This window comes from Giraffa tippelskirchi, chromosome 6, assembly GCF_054371585.1.
Source record: "Giraffa tippelskirchi isolate mGirTip1 chromosome 6, T2T-mGirTip1v1.2.pri, whole genome shotgun sequence".
NCBI lineage: Eukaryota > Metazoa > Chordata > Mammalia > Artiodactyla > Giraffidae > Giraffa > Giraffa tippelskirchi.
Window position 1 is genome coordinate 95,138,063 of NC_137280.1, and position 20,085 is coordinate 95,158,147.

Here is a 20,085-nt window from a genome sequence, read left to right on the forward strand (position 1 = left end):
ATGTCACTGTCCTCATGGTCAGTGACAACCTGCTTCATTCTCTTCATACCCCTTCAGGCAGAGTCTGACCCTGGGACTTCTCAGGAGTGGTCCCTGACTTTCTGGGACTTCTCAGGGACCACCCTCAAATTCCTCAGTCTCCCCTCCCCCAACTCACACTCCCGCCCGGGTAAGTCTCGTCCACTCTCAGGACTGGAACCCTGACTGTGCCTGCCCTGATGGTCCCCTATCTTTAGCCCACGTCTCCCCAGAGTGCCAGACTCTGGGTTCAGCTGCCCCTCGAAGTCTCTACATGGGAGGCTCCTGGGGGGTCTTGCTCAACTGGACCATCCTGTATCCCCACCATCTCCCAAACCTGCTCCTCCTCCATTCCCCATCTTGGAAGAAGGTGGCCTCATCCTTGGAGCTGCTTAGCCAGGATTTTGGAGTCACCCTCTCACCCCACATCCCCAGCAAACCTTGGCTTTTCACCTTTAAGAATTACATTAAGTTCTTGGGCTTTCCCAGGTGGTCAAGTGGTTAAGACTCCATGCTCCCAAAGCAGGGGGAGCAGGTTTGATCCCTTGTCAGGGAACTGAGATCCCACATGCCGTGTGACATGGCCAAAAAATAAATTAAAAACAATAAGAATAATAAAGTAATTTTTTTAAAAAAGAAATACTTAAAAAAGAATTACAGTAAGTTTTCCCTTTTTTCCTGAGCCTGCTCCTCATGCTCTCTGCTTACCTTCTTGCCCTCATCTCTCACCCCCGCACCCCAGGGCTCAAGAGTGTGTTCTTGTCTCAGAAATGAATTGTCCAAGGAGACACACATGCTGACAAAGCAAGGGACTTTGTTGGGAAGGAGGCACCCTGGGCGGAGAGCGGAAGGGTAAGGGAGCCCAGGAGAACTGCTCTGCCACATGGCTCGCAGTCTCAGGTTTTATGGTGATGAGATTAGTTTCAGCATTGTCTCTGGCCAGTCATCCTTCTTGGCCCATATTTGGTCTGACTCAGGGTCTGGGTGGTGCATGCATCTCAGCCAGGATGGATTCCAGCACAAAGGATTCAGAGAGAATTGGTAGGATATATTATGGGCTGGCATCTCCTCCCTCCTTTCGGCCCCTCTGGAAATCTTCTGATTAGTTTTCAGGGGCAGCACCATGTTTCTTATCGGGACCTCCTGTTGTGAGACGACTCAGGCAAGTGGTTATCACTGTGCCTGGCCAAGGTGGGCAGTTTCAGTCAGTGGTTGCCTAACATGCTTACTAGCTCCAGCCTCGCTGTTCCTCCAACATTCCAGGCATGGACCAGCTTCATGGCCTTTGCATGGATTGTTCCCTCTGCCCAGAATGGTCTTCTTAGAAGTCTCTTTTGTTTCTTATTGTATTCTCAGCCCCCAAAACAGTACCCAGCACACAGTTAGAGTTCAAAAAACATTTGGTGTATGAGTGAATATTTGTGCATGAGTGAATATTTATGCATAGAAAATCATTCTGGAAGGACCTACCCTCTCAACATTGGTGGTGGTTGTCCCTGAGATGACAAATCATCTCAGTGTTTCCTGGAGACTTGTGTTCTAATTTTACCTCAAAGAATATAACTCCATTGAGCTCTAAAAGAAGAATAAGAAAACCTCAGTGCACCTCCACTTTCTCATCTGGAAAATGGGGATGATCCTAGTACTACTCCCAGAAGGTCCCCTGAGAGCCAAGCCACCAAGTCTTAAAGAAAGAGTTAAACTAAATCTAGACCAGTGACATTTACAATGCATGAAGTTTAAATATTTTCAATAAAGAAAAACAAACCCAGGCCGCCGCGCTTTCTGATTTATAGTAATTGCAAACCAGCAGCGGTTAATATAATTGTCCATCGGAGGGGGCGGTGGGGAGCTCCACATGGGGTCCAATCAGCCCCAGGTGGGATGCGGCCTCAGTCAGGTTAAGCAAACCCATTACTTTAATAACCTGGGGAGGCGGCTGGAGCCATTAGTGAGAGGGGAGAATAAATATTATCCCAAGAAGCTCCAGAATCGGCAGTTTTATCACCGAGAATTGTCCCCGTGCTATTTACTTTCAATTTAGATTTTTGGGAAAGTGGCTCTTGGCACATTTTATGTATGAAGGAGAATGACTGGAATTGAAAAATGACCTGATTTTGCCATCCCTGCAGAAAGGAGCCACGGTCGTCTGGAATTCTGCTCCGCCCCACTGAGTCACTTTCCCTTCAGGTGACTCTAACAATCTGAGCTCCGAGACCCACTTTCAGGCACATTCTGGAGGCCTGGGAAGTACAGAGTCACATATCCAGCGATGTGGCCTCATTTAAATTACCACTACCTTAGAGATCCTCTGGTTTGGTCCGTTTGTTTACTGATGGGGGAAACCGATGCTCAGAGCAGGGCTGTCATGAGCTAAGTGACTCTACTTGCCTAAGCTCTTTTTCCATCTATATCTCCTCTGACTCAAAACCCTTCACTGGTTTGTTAAGGTCCCCAGGATATACAAAACTCTTTCAGGCTATATATCACACGCAGAACAGAATTCAAAATGGATTGTAGATCTACATGTAAAATGTAAAACGTTGACACAAGAACATAGGAGGAAATCAAGACCTGGCATTAGGAAAAGACTAAACATGACAGCAAAGGATGATCCATAAAAGAAAATATAGATAAACTGTACTTCATCAAAATTAATAACTTTTGCTCTGTAAAAGACACTGTGGAAAAGACAAGCCACAGACCAGGAGAAGGTGCTTGCAAATGTCACACAAAGGATGTGTGTCTAAAATGTATAAAGGACTCTGACAGCTCTACAGTAAGAAAATAAACAACCAAGTTTTAAAAAATGGACAGAGACAGAAACAAACATTTCACTGAAGAGGATGTACAGATGGCAAATAAGAACATGAAAAGATGTTCAACATCAATTAGCCTCTGGGGAAATGCAAATTAAAAACACAGTTGGCATATCACTACACACCTGTCAAAATGGATAAAATAAAAAATAGTGATAGCTCCAAATGCTGATGAAGATACAGAGAAACTGAATCACTCATACATTCTTGGTAGGAATGTAAAATGACAGTCACTCTGGAAAAGAGTTTGGCAGAGTTTTGTGTGCTGAATTTTGCTTTTTAACAAAGCTAAACATACACTTACTCTATGACCCAACAATTGCATGTTTGGGGAATTTATCCCAGAGGAATGAAAATTTATGTTCATATAAATGTAGAGGAGGAAATGGCAACCCACTCCAGTATTCTTGCCTGGAGAATCCTGTGGACAGAGGAGCCTGACGGGCTACAGTCCATAGAGTCGCACAGAGTTGGACACAACTAAAGCGACTTAGCATGCATGCAAGCACCTGTAGAGGTATCACATGCCCTGATATCAAACTATATTACAAAGCTATAGTAGTCAAAACAGTATGGTATTGGCATAAAAACAGACATAGCTCAATGGAGCAAATAAAACCCAGAAATAAACCCATGCATATATGGTTAATTAAATTACAACAAAGGTGCCAAGAATATACAATAGAGAAAGGACAGTCTCTTCAATAAATGGTGTTGAGAAAACTGGACAGCCACCTGTAAAAGAATGACACTAGACCAATATTTTATATTATACAGAAAAATTAACTCAAAATGGATTAAGGACTGGAACATAAAACTTGGAACCATAAAACTCCCAGAAGAAAACAGGTGGTATGCTCCTTAACATCAGTCATTGTGATGACTTTTTGATTTGACAACAAAAGCAAAAATCAACAAGTAGTACTATATCAAACTAAAATGCTTTTCCACAGCAAAGGCAACCAACAAAATGAAAAGGCAACCTCCTGAATGGGAGAAAATACTTACAAATCATATAAGTCATCCCTCAGTACTCATGAGGAATTGGCTCAGCCACTCTGGAAAACCACTTGACAGTTTCTTGTAAAGTTGAGCATTTACCGTGTGACCCAAAGATCACATTCCAAGTGAAACGAATTACCTACATGACATGAAAACTTAACGTTCATACAAAAACCTGTGTGTGAATGTTTGGAGCAGCTTTACTCAAAATCATACTGTTCATGGGGTCCTCTTGGCAAGAATATTGAAGTAGTTTGCCATTCCCTCCTCCAGTGGGGAAGATTCTTGAGAATCCCTTGGATTACAAGATCAAACCAGTCAATCCTAAAGGAAATCAACCCAGAATATTCATTGAAAGGACTGAGGCTGAAGCTCCGATACTATGGCCACCTGATGCAAAGAGCTGACTTCTTTGGAAAAGACCCTGGATGTTGGGAAATATTGAAGGCAAAAGGAGAAGAAGGTGGAAAAGGATGAGATGGTTAGATAGCATCACTGACTCAATGGATATGAATTTGAGCAAACTCTGGGAGATGGTGAAGGACAGGGAAGCCTGGTGTCCTGCAGCTCATGGGGTCACAAAGAGTCAGACACAACCTAGTGACAGAAAAACAACAACTCAAAATTGCTTAAAATAGATACAACAAGAATGCCATTCAGATGATGAACATATCAACAGACAGTGGTCCATCCATACTGTGGTATACTACTCAGTGTTGCATTGACACATGCAACAAATTGGGTGATTCCCAAAGGCATTATGCTGAGTGCAAGAAGCCAGACGTGGAAGACTGCATACTGTTTTATTCCATTTATATGACTGTGGGAGGATAAATAATGGTACCCCCCAAAGACACAGGTCTTAATCTCTGGAATCTGTGAATGTTGCCTACTTTGGTGTACCTATACACACACACACACACACACATACACATACACACACAAGCATACCCACACACAAGAGGTCTTTGCAGGTGTGATTAAATTTAGGGTCCTGTGTTGAGATTATCCTGGACCATCCAGGTAGGCACTAAATGCAATCACGTCCGCCTTTGTAAGAGAGAAGTAGAGATTTGACTACCTATGGAAGAAGAGAAGGCAGTGTGACCACCAAGGCAGAGATTGGAGTGATGTAGCCACAAGTCAGGGAATGCCGGCAGCCACCAGATGCTGGAAGAGATAAGGAAACTGTGTGAGTTCGTTCAGCTGCTATAACAAAATGCTAGAGACCCCAGGGGCTCAAGCAACAGAAATGTATCTTCCCACAGTCCTGGAGGCTGTAAGTCCAAGATCAAAGTGTCAGGAGGGTTGGTTCCCTCTGAGCCCTTTCTCCTTGGCTTGCAGATGGTCACCTTCTTCCTGTGTCCTCACATGGACTTTACTCAGCGTGTCTCTGTGTCCCAATTTCCTCTTAAAAGGATACCAGTCATACTGGACTAGAGCCCACCTATGTGACCTCATTTGGCCTTAATTACCTCTTTAAAGACCCTGTCTCTAAGCATAGTCACATTCTGGCTAGAATCAAAAAGACAGGCCAAAGCAAGTGTTGGAGAGTATGTAGAGAAGTTGTGGTTCTCATGTTTTGCTGGTGGGATTGTAACCTTCTTCTATCCTGGGTCTCTGCCCTCTCCCAGGACTTCAGTGGCCAGCTTTTCCAGTTCATAGATGGGAATGAGAGTATAGGCAAGAAATCCCTGCTTAAAAAAAAAAAAATTATGGAGTATGGTTGATTTACAGTGTTAATTTCTGCTGTAGAGCAATGTGATTCAGTTGTATATATATATTTTCATATATATATAAAGAATATACATATATATTCTTTTTCATATTCTTTTTCATTGTAGTTTATCACAGGATATTAAATATAGTTCCCTCTGCTATACAGTAACATCTTGTTTATCCATCCTGTTCACACTAGTTTGCATCTGTTTAATCCCAAACTGCCAATTATTCCCTCCCCCACCCCCTTTCCATCCCCTTCCCACCCTTCTCCACCCCTTCCTCCTTGTCTGTGAATCTGTTTCTGTTTCGTATATGCATTCATTTGTGCTGTATTTTATCTACTTCCTGCAGAATCTTAGTTCCCCTACCAGGGATTGAACCTGTGCCCCCTGCAATGGAAGTGCTGAGATTTAACCACTGGGCCACCAGGGAAGTCCTTTTTATTGTACTTTAGATTCCACATATAAGTGCTAATCATATCGTCTTTGTCTTTGTCTTTCTGGCTTACTTCGCTTAATATAATAATCTCTACATACATCCATGTTGCTGCAAATGGCATTAAAAATACTTGTTTCTTAAAGACCCTATTGTAGGCTGAATAATGGCCCTTCAAAGGCCATGTCCTAATCCCTAAAACCTGTGAACGTATTACCCTACATGGCAAAATGATCTTGTAGATGTGATTAAAGATCTTGAGATGAGGCGATGATCCTGGATTATCTGGGTGGGTCTGCTGTAATCCCAAGGGTCCTTCTAAGAGTGAAACTGGAGGGTCAGAAAGTAAAGTCAGAAGGAGAGGTCAGAGTGGTGGAGGACAATGAGCACAGAATTAGAAGCAGCCCCCCGAAGCTGGAAAAAGGCAAGGAAACCTGTTGTTCCCTGGAGCTTCCAGAAAGAACACAGCCCTTCAGAAGCTTGTTACAGTTCTAACTCCAGAATCCTGAAATAATAACTTTGTGTTGTTTTAAGCCACTGGGTTTGTGATAATTTGCTATAGCAGCAATAGAAAACCAAGACTGACTACCACTCAGGACTAATGCTCATCACTTCCACTCATGGCTCATTGGCCAGATCACATGACCACACCTACTGCAAGGGTGTTTGGGAATGATGTCCCCAGCTGGGCTGCCTTTTCCAGTGTGGGTAGGGGGTGGGAACAGAGCTCCACACTATGGGAGGTGGGGGCATGGGTTTTTGGATGGATGCCAGCCCCTCTCTATCATGTTGTCCATTACCTGAGGTTGTTGTCATTCAGTTGTTCAGTTGTGTCTGACTCTTTGTGACCCCATAGTGTGCAGCATGCCAGGCTCCTCTGTCCTCCATAATCTTCCAGACTTTGCTCAAATTCATGTCCATTGAGTCGGTGATGCTGCTGGAACCATCTCATCCTCTGCCTGAGGATGTCATGGTAAAAAGTCTTCCAGAATTACTTCCTTCTGGGGGCTCATTGTCCTGGATTTCTGTGGTTTAGTGTCTAGGCTATTAACCACACTGGAAATACCACTGCTTAGGATTCTTGGGGCTGTCCCAAGATTCCAATTCCAGGGGCTTGTTGTTTGATAATGTTACCGAATGAAAACTTGGGTCTGCTTGCCCACATGCAGTAAAGCCAATCTACTGACAGAGAGTAGCAGTGACGGAAAGTGCAGCATTTACTGCAGGACGCCAAGCAAGGAGTCCAGGTGGCTAGTGCTTAAAAGACTCAATTTCCTCAAAGACTGTAAGGGAACGGCCACAGGGTGAAGGAGGGGGATTGTGGGGTGTATGATCAGCGGGTGGACATTCTTCTGATTGGTTGCTGGTGAGCTAGTCTGGAGTCAACATCATCAACCTCCTGGTTCCAACCAGTCTGGGGTCTACATACTTGTAAGCAGCATGCAGTTAACTTCTTCCACCTGGTGGGGGTTTCAGTATCTGCAAAACATTTCAAAAGACATGACTAAGAATATTATCTATAGCCCTTGAGGGGGAACTAAAGGTCCTTGACTTTAATGGCTGAACTATTCATATTTCTGTCTTGTTTAACTGTTTTCCCTTATTTCTGCATTTTCTCACTTCTCTGATTAAATTTATGCTTTGGAACTTGGGGAAGACCTAGGAAGCTAAGGCCCAAGTGGTGGTAAAGGTAAAGAACCTGCTTGCCAATGCAGGAAACATAAGAGACGTGGGTTTGATCCCTGGGTTGGAAAGATCCCCTGGAGGAGGGCATGGCAACCCACTCCAGTATTCTTGCCTGGAGAATCCCCATGGACAGAGGAGCCTGGAGGGCTATAGTCCATAGGCTCATACAGAGTTGGACACGACTGAAACGACTTAGCACTCACATCCTTATTTCTGTTTTAACTGTTTTCCTTTCTACATTTTCTCTTTTCTCATTAAATTTATGATTTGGAACTTGGGGAAGGCCTAGGAAGCTAAAGTTTTTCTGCAGACAAGGGGCAGGTGGAGGACATGGTGTGGGAGGGAGCTCTTCTAGGAAGGCCCCATGGGGCCCTGCTTGTTTACAGTAATTTTAAGGCTTGCCATATAAGGCTCTAACCCTATAGAAAAGGACTCAGATGCTTAATGTCCCATAACTGAATCATTTACAGTCCTGGAGAAAATGGACAGACACCCAGTGTTGTTAAAGGAACAGTTAATAAAGGATTGTTTACAGAGGTATAAGCAGGATGATGGGAAACCCTCAGGGCATAGTGTAGCATCGGGGGCTGCAACCACGGAGAGCTGTTCCTCACATGTAGGTCTGAGTGCATGAAGAAAGAATGTAGTTGCTGGGATCCAGTGGGAGATAGGCTTGCAAGGAGCTCAGGTGCTCAGCAGTAGTACAGCAAAACAGGAGCTGGGAGAACAAATACCCCAGTCTCTTTCTCTGATCACCTACATCTGCTTCCCATTGCTTAAACCTGACAGGATCTGGCCAATGGGAGATCATGGATTATGTCTATGCAGATGAGCCTCTCCAAAGGCATGGGCAAGGATGAGAAAGAATTAAGAGTGACTCTGGAGAGGAGGATGGGCAAACTGAGAATTTTTAGTGCAAACCCCAGGCTCCAGCCTTTATTTATTTGATTGTGTTGGGTCTTAGTTACAGTACATGGGTTCTAGAGTGAGAGGGCTCAGTAGTTGCAGCTCGTGGGTTTAGTTGCCCAGCCAGGGATCGAACCTGTATCCCCTGCACTGGAAGGCAGATTCTTAATCACTGGACTGCAAGGGAAGTCCCTAGTCTCCCCTTCTTAAAAGGGCACTAATCCTATTATGGGAGCCCCACCTTGGGACCTCATGTAACCCTAATTACTTCCCAAAGTCTCCACCTCCCAATGCCATCCCATTGGAGGTCAGAGTTTCAACATATGAATTGGGGATGGGAGAAGATACAAACATTCAGTCCTTGCAGAGTTTGAAAAAGTGAGTGTTTGAGGGGATGAATGAATGAATGGAAAAAGCAGATGAGGCTGATCTGTAGCTGCAGTCTCAGTACAGCTGAGCCCACTAACCACTGGTGACACCCGATCTGCATCAATATCCTCAAGACTGCCTCCTTCCTCTAGCCTGGCTCCCCCACTATTTGCCCCACCATGGAGACAGGTCACCTTGGCTGATTTAGAGATACTGCAGTGGCAGTGCCCATCTCTGGCTCTGTCTTAATGACACCCAAACACATCCATAAAGCCAAACAGCTCATCACAATTATAAAATATTAAAATGACTCACAAAATAAATTATTCACACACCTCATGTTCTGCTTCCAGGTGTTTGGGGACTAATGAGATTTTTTTTTATGTGGGGAGCAGGGAGTGGCCCTTGGGAGGTGCTGAGAGATCATCTACCAATCACATCACTGTATAGATGGATACTGAGACACAAGGGTAACTGGAGGTGGTGTTGGGACTGGGACAGGATGATGACTGTTTATGCCCCCATGCTCTGCAGCATATATTGGCTGATACGCAGACAGGGAGAGAGGTGGAAGTCTTCACTTTGTTTCTTCCACATCCCCTTCCCAGGTAGCTGGAGAACGTTGAGCCCATTGCAGATAGCATGAAGGGCTTGGAGCCTCCAGAATGTGGGGATTTGTGGGGGAAGAGATAGAGACAAAAAGAGACATGAGTAGACAGAGGAGAGAGAGATAGAGAGACACAGCAACACAGAAGAGACAGAGATGCATAGAGTCAGAAAGAGACTGAGAAGTTGAAGTTACTGCTATCAACTCAGGATCCCTTGAATTGTCACTTAGGTTGATAGAACCAAGGCTGGGGCCAGATGGGGCTTAGGAGATCAGGGTCCCCAGTGGGAGAGGCTCCTCCCACAAGAGGTCACAGAGATAGCAGCTGGGGTGGGAGTTCCATGAAAGAACCATGTGGGTTCCTGACACCCCAGATTCTACACCCTGGACTATGTGTACTGTGTAGACTCCTTTTCAAAGAGCTACACTAGGAGATGCCCACACCTGCACTGCTCAGCACCATGGACAGTGACATGCCCGTGTGACCTGGAGAGGACAGCTCTGGGGGTCTGTGACCCCACTGGGCATTCTCACTCACCTGTTCCCAGTGTCAGCAGTCATCTCTGTGTGGGAGGATGGTTGCCCCCTTTCATCGATAGGCAATTTGAGTCTCAGACCTGTGAAGGCATGTATGCAAGGTCCCAGACCAGCCACCTGTTGGCTTACTCCAGCATTTACTGTGTGCTTGACCCTGTGCTGGGCATTGGGGGCACACCAGTGACTAAAGCAGACCAAAATTCCTGCCATGTGAAGCAGACAGCTGATAAACAGCAAAAACAGTTACTTTTTTCTGAAATACTTTCTCATGAGAATTCTGTGGAAAAATAAAAGGAGCTAATGTGCTAGGGAAAGATGAACAGGTGACTTTAGTTAGGGCAGGGGGAAATTGGAGAGGCTCTCTCTGAGGAGATGACATTTGAGCTGTGACCTAAAGCTAGTCATGGAGCAAGGCAAAGGGAGGAAGCTGTAGCAGAGGTCACAGCCAGTACACAGACCCTGGGGTCAGAGAACACTTTGGTGAATTTGAGGAACAGAAAGAAAGCAAAAGAAGCAAGGGAATTTTCAAACAAATGGATCCTGAAACCATGTATTTTGGGGGGTGGGGGAGCCCAAAGCACAACTCACAAAGCAAATCTAGGGGTCAGTTGGTCTTTGTTGAGAGCAAGGGACTGGACATGTCTCTGTGCAGTCCTGGGTTCAAATTCTGCTGCTATTTCCTACTTTATGACCTAGGTTAAGGATTGTCTGTATTTGTTAGCTGTTGCTGCATAACAAATTATTCTCCAAAACTTTATGGCTTAAAATGACATTTACTATCTCAATTTCTGTGGATCAGAAATCTGGGCATGGCTGAACAGAGTCCTATGCTTCAGGCTGTAACAAAGTATCAGTTAGGGATGATGTCTCATCTGAATGTTTGACCAGGGCAGGATCCACTTCCAAGCTCCCATGGTTGTCAGCATTATTCAGTTCCTTATAGGTTGTTAGGAGGAGAGCCTCAGTTCCTTACTGGCTGTTGGCTGGAGGCCACTCGCAGTTACTTGCCACTGGTGCCTCCCTACCACAGCAGCTTGCTTCTTCAAAACAGAAAGAGTCAGTAGAGAGAGTCCAGCAAGATGGATGCCACAGTTTTTTTTATAACCCAACCCTGAAAACGCCATCCATTGTTTTTGTGGTATTCTATTCATTTGAAGCAAGGGAAGAGGATTACACCAGGAGAGGAAGACCAAGGCAAAAGTTCCTGGGAACATATTTGTATTAATAAGTTGCCTGCCACAGTGCCCTCTATGAGCCCGTTTCCTCTTCTGTTTAAAAAAAAAAAAAAAGAGTTCCTACTTTGGGAAGGGGGTCCACGGGGAGGGTGCTCTGCAACGAATCATAGAAAGGTTCTGAACAGGGACTTCCCTGGTGGTCCAGTGATTAGGAATCCACCCTGCAATGCAGGGAATACTGGTTTGATCCCTGGTCGTAGAACTAGGATCCCACATGCTGCAGAGAAACTAATCCTGCACACCACAACTAGAGAGTCCATGTGCTGCGATGAAAGATCCCACATGATGCAGCAAAGATCCTGCATGTTGCAACTAAGACCTGAACCAGCCAAATAAATAATTTTTTTAAAAAAGAAAGGTTTTGGGCATAACAGGTCATCTTTAGACCTATCATCTCCTGGAGAAACAAGCATGACATTTGAACTCCTGAACTGGAAATTCCCTCCAATCTGAGTGAGGTTGACCAAGGCAGAATCAAGCTTTGCAGAACAGTCCCTGACTTTCCAAATGCAGTCATTTGTTAACTCATTGGCTCACACAGAGTACTAGTTTCCAGTGGCTGCTGTAACAAATTACCACAGACTGGGGGCTTAAACAGACGACAAGTATTGTCACATTTCTGGGCACTGTAAGTCTGAGATTAAGGTGTTGGCTGGCTTGGTCCCTTGTGAGGGCCCTGAGGGAAGGATGTGTCCCATGTCTCTCTCCTTGGCTTGTAGGTGACTGTCTTCATCTTCACAAAGCTTTCTCCTTGTATGCATGACTGTCCAAACGTCCCTCTTTTATAAGGACACTAATCATATTGAATTAGGGACCCACTCTTCACCAGTACGTTGTTACTGTTCAGTCACTAAGTCATGTCCGACTCTTTGTGACCCCATGGACTGTGGCACGCCAAACTTCCCCGTCCTTCACTATCACCTGGAGTTTGTTCAAATGCATTGCATTGAGTCAGTAATGTTATCTAACCATCTCATCCTCTGTCACCCTCTTCTCCTTTTACCTTCAATCATTCCTAGCATCAGAGTCTTTTCCAATAAGTTGGCTCTTCGCATCAGATGGCCAAAGGATTGGAGCTTCAGCTTCAGCATCAGTCCTTCCAATGAATCTTCAGGGTTGATTTCCTTTAGGATTGACTGGTTTGATCTTCTTGCTGTCCAAGGAATGCTCAAGAGTCTTCTCCAGCACCACAATTTGAAAGCATCAATTCTTCCATGCTCAGTCTTCTTTATGGTCCAACTCTCACATCCATACATGACTACTGGAAAAACCACTGCCTTGACTGTGCAGACCTTTGTTGGCAAAATGATATCTTTGCTTTTTAATAGGCTGTCTAGGTTTGTCATAGCTTTTAATTTCATGGTTGCAGGTACCATTTACAATGATTTTGGAGCCCAAGAAAATAAAATCTGCCACTGCTTCCACCTTTTCCCCAACTATTTGCCAGGAAGTGATGGGACCAGATGCCATGATCTTAGGTTTTTGAATGCTGAGTTTTAAACCAGCTTTTTCACTCTCCTCTTTCACCGTCATCAAGAGGCTTTTTAGTTCCTCTTCACTTTTTACCATTAGAGTGGTATCATCTGCATATCTGATGTTGTTGATATTTCTCCCTGCACTCCGATTCACCAGTATAACCTCACCTTAATCTATTTCCAAATAAGATTACATTGTGAGGTCTTGGGGTTATGACCTTCAACATATGAACTTGGGAAGAACGAAATCCAACCCAGAACACCTGTCAATGGAAGACTCTTCTCTGCCTGTCTCTCTCTCAGTTTCTCCATCTGTCTTTCTGTTTCACAGTCTCTCTGTCTCTGCTTGTAAGTGTTTGTGTCCTTTCCTTTCTCTCTCTCTCTTCAAGCTCATTCATTTCCCAGGACCCTTGCATATGCTGTCCGCTGTATTTGGAAAGCCCCTGGCTTTGGGAGGCATAGCTTCTTTTCAGCTCAGATGGCACCTCCTCAGGTGCGTCTGCCTTACCTCCAACTCTCCTCCATCATTTCCTCGTTGTTTTTCAAACATGCTGAGCATGTTCATGCCTCAGGTTCTTTGTCCCGACTGTTTCTTCTGTTTGGAACACGCTTTGTTCACATGAAGTCTCTTTCCTTCATCTTTTTCAGGTCTCAGCTCAAGTGTCACCATCACCGTATTAGCTAGTATTTCCCTCCACTGGTTACTTCCAGAGTCCCTCCTCCCTGATCTATTTTTCTCCCACTGTGAATTTATTGGCTGGATAGATTATAATCCATTGGTTTAACTGTTTCTTGCCTGTCTCCACCCAAGACTGTCAGGTATTGACTGTTTTAGGTCCCTGCTCTGTCCCCAGCTCCTAGAACAAGGCCTGGCTCACAGCATGTGGCCAGTTGTTGTTTGTGGAATCGATGAATTGTGTGATGAATCAGAAGATTCCAGAATGACCGCCCAGACCTCTATCATTGTGGAAACTTGGGGTTTGCTGCTGAATCTTAGGCACAGAATCTTAGAACTGTCACCAAATCTTAGAATCAAAAAGACAGCACTCTTGGAATCTGTCTCCGATTCCCTCTGTGTCTTCCTAAGCATGGTTCTCTAGCTCAACTTGACTACCTCCTGTGATGGGGACCTCATTACTGCTTAAGGCAGCCCATCCAGGTTTTGGATAGTTCCACTGGTATGAAAATCCTTCCTTAAGAACTGAGCCCACGTTTTTCACCTTATGATACCCTTTGTTGTTGTTGTTTGATTTTTTCCTTCCAATTGTAAAGACAGTGGTGGTAGTTGTTTAGTCATTAAGTCATGTCCAACTCTTTGCAGCCCCATGGACTGTAGCCCACCAAGCTACTCTGTATATGAGATTTCCCAGACAAGAATACTGGAGTAGAAGCTTTGGTTTCAGAACTTCCCTTCCCCAGCTTCCTGCAAAACCAATCAACTCTCTCTCCCTGCTGGGAATTGGTGGGGAGGGGAGGAAGGGATTGGAGGGGAAAAAAAAAAACAAACCTGTTTTCTGAGGCTCAGTTGCCCATTCTTCAGCTTTCCCTGAATATTTCTGACACAGATAATAGCTGAGGTGTTAGCTGATCACTAAAGTGTGAGCTGATAACTAAGGCGTGAGCTGATAACTAAAAGGTTAACTGATAAGAGAAGTGCTGGCTGATAGGAAAAAATCCTGGAAGAAATCTAAACTGTTAGGTAAGAACTTAAGGGCTCTGGCCAACAATCCCCTTCCTCTGTTTCTCCCTCCTTTCCTTCTCAAGCATTTATTGAACACCTACTGTGTGCCAGGCTCAGTGCCAGGAGTAGGAGTTACAAAGATGGATCAGATGCAATCTCTCCAGGGCGCTAGATCCTGCACACCTGAGATCTGAGCTCTCTCTGAAGCCCCAGGGCCACCAAAGTGCTTAAGACACCAAGGCACGGAGCTGTGATGGTGGAATGATGGGCTGCGGACAGGTTTGTTCCCCCAGCTCCAGTCTGCTGGTGGTGAAGTGGACCTCTGAGTCTGTCCCTGCTCTTGGCACTTCTGGGCCAGCTTCTATCTCTCCTGTGTGGGTGGTAAGTGACTTCATCTGGCCCAATGCTGTCATTCAGCCCCAGTCAGACGGGAGACAACACGGTTGCCATGGAGACGAATATGCTTCCCCCTGGGGGTGGGACGCGTGAGCCAAAGGAGCCAGAAACCCGCGTGTGTATGTGTGAATTCGGCACAAAGTGACCCAGGCCTGGTGACTGAAGTTGGGGGGATGGGTGATGGTGGAGGTTTAACTCCTTCACTGTCGCTCTCGCCTCCTTTCTACTCATGATCTGGGTCCTTAGGGAACACCAGGGTTTCAGTATCAGAGTTGAGAGTTGAAGTGTCTCAAACCTGGTTCTCCCTCCAGGCAAACTCACCTCTCCATGCCTCAGCTTCCTCATCCAGAAAATGGGCATGAGATGATGGACTCATTTAAACATTCACTGAATGAATTCATTTATTGAATACTGCATGTGCTATTGTAGGGCTCCTGGGATCAGGTAACAAAGAATTAACAGAATTAAAGAAAAATCAGAAAGCCTTATTCGGAGAAGATAAGCAAAGGGAGGGATGTGATAGGGAGTGAAAGAGGGAGGCTGGGGAGCATTTAACTGAAGGTCAAGGAGGAGGTGAAAAAAAGTGGCATTTGAGCTGAGACTTCAGGGGTGAGGAGAAATCAGACATAGGAATGTCTGGGAGAAAAGCTGGCTAGGTTGACGGCACAGCCTGTGCAAAGGCCCTGGGGCAGGACTGGGCCTGGTGTGTTGGAACAATGAGGAAGCCCACGTGGCTGGAGCAGAGTGAGGGAGGGGGAGAGAGGGAGGAGGGGAGGGCAGGGAGGTGACAGGGCAGAGCCACAGTTTTGGAAGTTCAGGGGAGGACTTGGGCTTTTACCCCAAGGGAGGTAGGACCCTGGAGGGCTGTGGGCAGAGGACCTGGGGAGGTACCTGATTCAGGTGCTCACGGGGCTCATCTGGTGGCTGCAGGGAGGACAGACTGTGGGGAGCCAAGGAGGGAGCCTGGGGACCAAGGTGGAGGTAACTGCCCTGGTGCAGAGAAGCAATGATGGGGCCCATCAGGTGGAGGCTTCTGACGGCTTTGTCGAATCTTTTATCATGGTTGTGCTGCAACATTTACATATTGAAATACATAGAATTTTATGGAAAAGAGCTTTCTTTTTATTTCTCCTTTATATTATAACCAGCAAGTTATGTTTTTTGAAATTACATGTGTTGGTCAGTTATGTTGTCTATGAATTTTACTCTAGGATGGGCTGAGACTGGGGTGGCCCTTGCTGTGGATCCATGTTATCAGGCCTGGATAATAGTAAGGATTCAGCAATCCATGGAGTCCCAGGAGAGAGGTGGGAGGGAGGGAGGGTCCTCTCCAGGCTCCTGGGTATTCCAGACACCTTGCAGCCCCACAACTCAAGGACTCAATCATGGCCTCCCCATAGGTTTTTTTTTATGGATGGGAAACAGACCAGAGAGAGCAAGCCATTTTCCTAATGTCATACAGCCTATTATAATGAAATTAATTTATTCTATTTATTAAGATTTATTTTTGGCTGCACTGGGTTTTTGTTGCTGCACGCGGGCTTTCTCTAGTTGTGGTGAACGGGAGCTACTCTTTGTTGCAGTTTGCACAGGCTTCTCATCACAGTGACTTCTCTTCTGGAGCACAGGCTCTAGGGCTCTCAGGCTTCAGTAGTTGTGGCTTCTCGGGCTCAGGAGTCATGGTGCACAGACTTAGTTGTCCCACGGCATGTGGAATCTTCCTAGACCAGGGATCGAACCCATATCCCCTGCATTGGCCAGTGACAAATTCTGGCTCTGCTTCGGGGGTGGGGGAGCCTGCTCCTCACTCCCAGTCTGAACCCACCCCAATATATTTCTTGGTTTACAGTGAGCTGGTTAGTGGGACTATCACATCCCTCAGCCACAGTGATTAGTTCAGAGGTGGCCATGTGACCTGAGTCAAGCCGATCAGAATTAGCCATGGTCTTTGCTGGAACCCCTAGGCAGGAGGGTTTTCATTTCTGCTTGCCAGGCTGACTGGGAAGAGAAATAAACCTGGAGTTTGGGGGATCTTTTGACTCTATGAATGGGGGCCTGTGAATGAAGCTCACCCAGAGGAAAGTCAAACTGAGACACTGAAATAGACCTCCAATAACATCAGCTCAGCTCCTGGATCCAGCTATGCCTGAAGCTGGACCCTGGAATTTTCAGTTGCTGGAATCTGTTTATATGGTCTCCCCCCCCCCAAGTTAAAGTGAAAATTGCTGTCATGTCCAACTCTTTGCAACCCCATGGGCTGTACAGTCCATGAAATTCTCCAGGCCAGAATACTGGAGTGGGCAGCCTTTCCCTTCTCCTGGGGATCTTCCCAACCAAGGGAATGAACCCAGGTCTCCCGCATTGAGGGCAGATTCTTTACCAACTGAGCCACAAGGGAAGCCCAAGAATACTGGAGTGGGTAGCCTATCCCTTCTCCAGCAGATCTTCCCGACCCAGGAATTGAACCAGGGTCTCCTGCATTGCAGGCGGATTCTTTACCAACTGAACCATCAGGGAAGCCCTGTTTCCCCTCCAGAACTGTTTAATTTCCATTGCTCACAACCAAAACAGAGCCAAGGCAACAGGTTTCATCTCTCAAACTCCATGCCCTATCCCAGTGGCAGCCTTTCTTCATGTGTTGGGCCAACATTATAAAAGGACACAAGGCAACTTTGGGGGATGAAATTTATTATTTTGATTGTGGTAATGGTTTCATGGACATAAACATATGTCATAACCCATCACAAATGGGTTTGTGTTGGCCAAATTGCATGTCAATTGTGCCTCAAAGGTGTATGTTTTAAAAATAGCATCAGTATCATTAGCTCAGTGCCTTGATCTAGCCATACCTGGAAGAAGAGAACTTTGGACTTTTCAGATACAGAAGCCAGTACATGTTCTCTTGGGGAAAGAATAATAATTGTATTAATTTTATTGTCTGTCTCACATCACAACCTAGATATAAGAGGAGGCCAAGAGGGACTTCCCTGGTGGTCAAGTGGTTAACAATCTGCCTTCCAGTGCAGAGGACATGGGTTCAATCCCTGATTGGAGAATTAAGATCCCAGATGCAGTGAGGCAACTAAAACTGCATACCACAACTAGAGAGCTGGCATGCCGCAGCTACTGAGTCTGCATGCTCTGGAGCCCATGTGCTGTAACTGGAGAAGCCTGTGCATGCCACAACTATGGAAAGTCAGTGCACTTCAAGGAAGAGTTCATGTGGCCAAAAAAAAAAAGAGGAGGCCAGAGAAGGCAGAGGTATGATTGATGCCTCAAAAAATGTGTCCAGAAAACTGCTGTGGATAAAAAGTTGATATCCAGGCTCATCTGGAAAACCATTCAACAGGTGTCTCTTTTGCAGGACTTGTCAGAGCCTTTAATGTACAAATGGAACCACTCTGAGGATTCCTCTACATGATATTACAGATGTCCCCAGCAAGATTGGGTCCCAGATGCTCACAGTAGTCACTGCTCACTGATGCCCCCATATTGGCCCCTTCTCTTACCAGTATACCTCTCCCCTCCCTTTCTGCTGCTTCCAGGAATCATCACCCACATAACACTTCCTCCTCCCAGACAGCCCCTTACAGTACTCTCTCAGAACCCAGAGCCCCAAGCCCCCTCCCTCTTGGACCAAAGATTCATTTGCTTTCCTACCCACCTCTGTTGGAAAACATCACAAGGCCAGAAGACACTGTTCCTTCTAGCCTAGGGAGAAATTCTCTCACAACTGCACCCTCTCCTCAAGAATCCTTCCTCCAAGCCTTTGCCTATGCTGTACATCCCTGCCTCAGACACCCTTCCTTTCCACCTAACCAAATCCTCAATCAGCAGGGCAGGATTCCCCTCAGTGATGCAGCCCAGAGCAATTCTGGATCCTTCCATCAATATCATTAATTCGCATGGGGAAAAATGAGTTGTTTCCCAATCTTTCATTACCTCTGATGATGCAAAGGAGAGAGTGCTGAGAGCTCTGTTTTTTGTTTGTTTGTTTGTTTGTTTTTAACCCTTTTCTCTCATACATCCTCTTGTAAACAAAGTGAGAGCAGGCTGCGGGCTCCCAGCCTTGAGCGGGCAGTGACTCCTCCTCACTAGATGGAATAACTGTGTTTTATTTCCATCCAGTGTGTTCTGCCACCCACCTTGTATTTGGGCAGGTGCAACCAGCTTTCCATTTGCAGGAGGAAAGGAGAGACTGTTTTTAAATAAACTTACTTGAGAAGACGTGAGTCAGTGGAAGGCAGATATCAAATCAATCGTGGAACAGGTGTGTGCTGACGTGGCAACAACCAGTGATGCTTGGGAAATGCTCACCTCTTTCAGAAAGCCCTCCCAGATTGCCCCTGGCCAAGCCTGCAGGGTCTCTGCTTTGCCTCCCAAAGCCCCACCCTTTCCTCTGAGGCAACTCATGTTGACACAGGCAGGGTGCAATTTCCATCTCCAAAAGGCACCCTAGAGTGGGTGACAGGTGTCTCTGGGCCTCAGTGTCCCTGCTCGTGCCAGGAGGAGGGCCCTGGGAGCGGTGGCAGCACTGGGATCCAGCGGGCAGGCGCCTCCGTGCCAGCTGGGGCTGCCTCCCGCAGCTGCTGGCGTTGCCATGGTTATCTGCAAGCATTCCTGCCCCCCCCCCCCCCGCACCCGCCAGCCCCTCACCCTCGGACCAGGCCCATCCAGGCACCGCGGCTTCTGGGTGTCATGGAAACGGTTTCCAGGCACCCGTAGCGGGCTTTCTCATTGGTTGGATGAGCCGGCAGGCAAAGGTCACCCCCAGGGTCACTGCTAGGGCCTGGAGCTGCATTTCTTCGAGGTCCCCAGGCTCGCGAAGCGGCTGTCCCCTGTGAGATGTTGATTTATAACTCACTCATCCCTGGGGCTGCTGAGAATATCAGGAGCCACCTGGGTGGGGCTGGGACCTTTAGCCCCTCCTTGCTAAACCCCCAAAGTCCCCAAGAAAAACCTCTGTTCAAAGTCAGCGCGCACTGAGCTCGCTCTGCAAACGTGAGAGGAGAAGAGCCACCAGGCAGCCCCTCCCCCTTCTTCTAGAATCTTCTCTTGGCACAGGTGGCTGCTCTGCACAGGGGAGGGGCTGAGAGCCAGGACCCTGTACTCAGGAGCAGGGGAGATCATGGCTGGCACTGGGCCCTGGGGGATTTGAGAAATAAATTAAAAAATAATAATAAATTAAATAATACTA

At 46.3% G+C, this 20,085-nt stretch overlaps 1 long non-coding RNA gene across 1 annotated transcript; it reads right to left on the bottom strand.

Moving 5' to 3' along the window:
* Positions 1-7,248: 7,248 nt before the first annotated feature.
* Positions 7,249-19,564, bottom strand: LOC145509095 (uncharacterized). Its single transcript, XR_014055852.1, has 2 exons — positions 19,107-19,564; positions 7,249-7,475 (listed from the first exon to the last, which is right to left on the bottom strand). It is a non-coding gene; the product is annotated as an uncharacterized LOC145509095 (long non-coding RNA).
* Between the last annotated feature and the right edge of the window lie 521 nt (positions 19,565-20,085).